Raw genomic sequence first — 3,797 nt, forward strand, 5'->3', positions numbered from 1 at the left:
TAATAAGAGTGGCTCTAACTCGGTGCCTACTGTGGCACTTCTTGTCCTTGTTTACACCTGAGCTGTTTCTGCTGTCTTTGTATGGATACATAATATAGTGTATAGTGTATGCATAATATAGTGGGATATACTCTGCCAAGGCTCCGCCTCCTTGGCAGAGTGAATATATATATATATATATATATATATATATATATATATATATATATATATATATATATATATATGTATATATATATATATATATATATATATATATATATATTTTTTTTTTTTTTATTTTTTTTTTATTTTTTTAAATTTTATTGCCACCCTATGCCACCCCAGTAGATCTGCCCCTGTGCACGATTATTGTTTACATATTCTAAGAGTGCATTATATTATATAAACTGATGATATTATTCACATATATATAATTTGCAAAAAATAAAAAATCTTATGGACTCAGATGTGTTCATTTGACTCATTTTAAATCTTTTTTAATACTTAATTATTATACAAAAGTGGACACTGGCATCCTATTAAATTGTAACTGTTTTGCTTAGAGCTATTTATCCATTGATTAAGTTCTATAGTTTAATGTTTATTAATTACTTTCAATTTATATATCTGTTAAATGTTACAGCCAGCTATGGTATGCTATGGTTGTCTATTTCTACTACCTACCTTTTATTTTTAGGTAACTGTTACCTTTTCTGCTTCAACCTGGTCAGGTTCACTCAGTTCTTTAATTAAATAGTAATTTTAGTTTTTCACATGAGAACAGCTAATCTTTCCATGGATCTCCTGGCTACAGGCCAAGTTGACTTGTAGCCAGTAATGAACCTATTCTGAGGCATTGTTTTGCAGTTTAATGAAGCAAACTACTGATTTGCAAAATGTAAACAATAACAACTAATCAGGGAAACAGTTTGTCTGCAACATGTAACAAAGCAAAACTATTGAAGTAAAACTAACGAAACAAGTAAAATAAAGTAAAACTAATGAAACAAGTAAAATAAAGTAAAACTAATGAAACAAATAAAAAAATAGAACTAATGAAATAAAACCTATGAAAATAAAAAACTAATTAAAAGTAATGAAGTAAAACTAATGAAATAAAATGTAGGGAGTAAAACAACAAAGTAAAGCTTATGAAGTAAAACCATAGACTGCACAGTCTTTGAGTAAAACTAATACAACCACAAAATACAGTCAAAGTAATGAGGTAAAACTAATGTAACAAGTAAAATAAACTAGGAAAGTATAACATATCATCTAATGTAACTAAATAAAAGTAATGTAAAAAGTAAAACAAAGTAAAACTAATAAAGTAAAACAAATGTAACAACAAAATAAAGTAAGTAATGAAGTAAAACTAACTTAACGACTAATGAGGGAAGTAAAAGTAACTCAACAGCTGATGAAACAAAGTAAAAGTAATTAAAGTAACAAAAATCTAGTAAAAAAAAAAAAAAGTCAGTAGAGTCTGTCCTCCGCAGAGGGAAGGAAAGTAGGAAGCAGACATCGAGGAAGCAGAGATCCAGGAAAGAGACTAAAGAAAACTCTGTCAGGAGTCAGATGGTTCATGAACATCAACTAGAAATACACCCATGACCTCCCAGACTTTGACTGAATGCACTTATTGAGGAAAACAGATTTGAAAAGAGATCTGAGATCTGATCACTGTTAAAACCAACCCTGGCCTCAAATAACAAACACGGATAAGGTCTGTATCAAGATTTTTGTTTATTTATTTATCGTTTGTTGTACTGAAAACTTGGACAGAATGTGACACAGAGCTCATCTGTCCTGTTCTGCATTTAAGGAACAGTTTTACAGTTAGATTCACAGCTTTATCCATTCTGCTGCCAGAGCAGATACATTCACTTTATCTATCTAAAGCCGATCCTACCTGATGCACCAGGGGCACCTAAGCTCCACCAAGATGACATTTTTTGGTCAGAGTTCTGAGTATGGTTTGACACAATGTGGATGAGGATCTTCAATTGAGAGCAAGTGCTTTTCTCCTTCAAGCTAATTTTGGTTTCCAGGGTGTTCTTGAGTCTCTCAGTGCTGATGGTAAAATGACCATAATCCATCAGAGACTTACTATAAAATGAGACCTCTCAAGACATCATAATGTCATTTGGAATTCATTGTGTTGCATTTCATTCTTTTCACAACCTCACTGACACCAAGTTAAAATATCTGAGTTCTGCTCCTGATAGTTATGAAAAATGTTTCCCTGGACATATGATTTTACAATATTTACAGACTAATCATAGTCAACACAGCACACACTCCACAACAGCTGGCGTGTGTGTTCAGTTTTATTGTTTTTCACACATACACTACTGTTCAAAAGTTTGGGGTCACTTAGATATTTTCATGTTTTTGAAAGAAAACCTTTTTTTTAAATGAAGATAACATTAAATGAATCAGAAGTACAGTCTAGACATTGTTAATGTGGTAAATGACTATTCTAGCTGGAGATACAGCTTTTAATTTTTTAAGAATGCGTGTGAATGCTGGTGGTGGTCGGAGGCCGTAGGTGCAGATTGTCAGCCACGCTTCCGTCAGTCTGCCCCAGGGCAGCTGTGGTTACAAATGTAGTTTACCACCACCAGAGTGTGTGAATGAATGAATAATGGATCCATTGTGAAGCGCTCTGAGTGCCTTGAAAAGCGCTATATAAATCTAATCCATTATTATTATTATTATAAAATAGAATTATTAAAATATTAAATTTTAATAACTAACAGGTTATTTGTAGTGGAAGACTGCATACTCAAAACCATTTTACAATCACATATTATCCTGACTCATGTGTTTGAGCTGTGGGAGGAAACTGAGACTCGGACAACAGGGAGAACATGTAGACAGAACCCAGAGACTCCGAGCTAGAACTTTCCAGCTGTGAAGTGACAGAGCTAAATGAACAGGAACTATCAGCAGACTGTTGCTGCAAACATTTGTGACACCTATTGCCTGCCCTGAGTTCCTACAGCGGAAAGAAGCATATTATTCTCACACTGCTCATCACCTCTGTAGCCCAGGAGAACTTAAACTGATAAGAGGATGTGTCAACCAGAATATTACGATACGAGAATCATTAATGACATCTGTCTTCAGGATTTCTACCTCTCATTTATTAATGAATCCCCAGTGAACTGCAGGTCATTTCATTTTCTCTCATATGAGAGGACTCGCAACAAGTTGTGTAACTGCTGTGTATTTTCTAAACAGCAATGACAAAAAGCAGATGATATGAAACTGTTTCGTTTCCGTGTTTTATCTTACAACACTTTAGTCAGCGTCTACCTCTCACATAAAGAGTGATGGCCACAACTGAATAAACTACTTCTTATAGAGTGTATAAACCCGAAAGCTGAACACTGACACTAAAGAAAAGGTTATAGATTTATTGTGATGAATGAGTTTCTAGGAGGAGGGAATGTGGTGGAGGTGGAGTTTCCTGATGCTGCTGTGAGTCTGAGGTTGTGAAGGTGGAAGCTTGGACTGGTGATGGACAGCAGGCAGGTGGGAGGAGAGCATGGATCCTGGCTGAAGGTCTTGGGAGACAGAGAAGCTGAAGGTCTGGCTGGTCTGAAGAATGACTGGAGATAAGAACAAGCTGGCTGACACACCAAGTAGATTTTGTTTCTAAATGCAACTTGAGGAAACATTAGCTGTTTTCTTGAAAGAATGAATGTTTCGCCTCATCGACTCCAAATTTAAAACTTCTTCATCTTTACCCTGACATCTGAATCAATTGTAATAAATACATCAATTACCTGACAGCATGAGTTCATTCA

Source organism: Amphiprion ocellaris, chromosome 4 (assembly GCF_022539595.1).
Source record: "Amphiprion ocellaris isolate individual 3 ecotype Okinawa chromosome 4, ASM2253959v1, whole genome shotgun sequence".
NCBI lineage: Eukaryota > Metazoa > Chordata > Actinopteri > Pomacentridae > Amphiprion > Amphiprion ocellaris.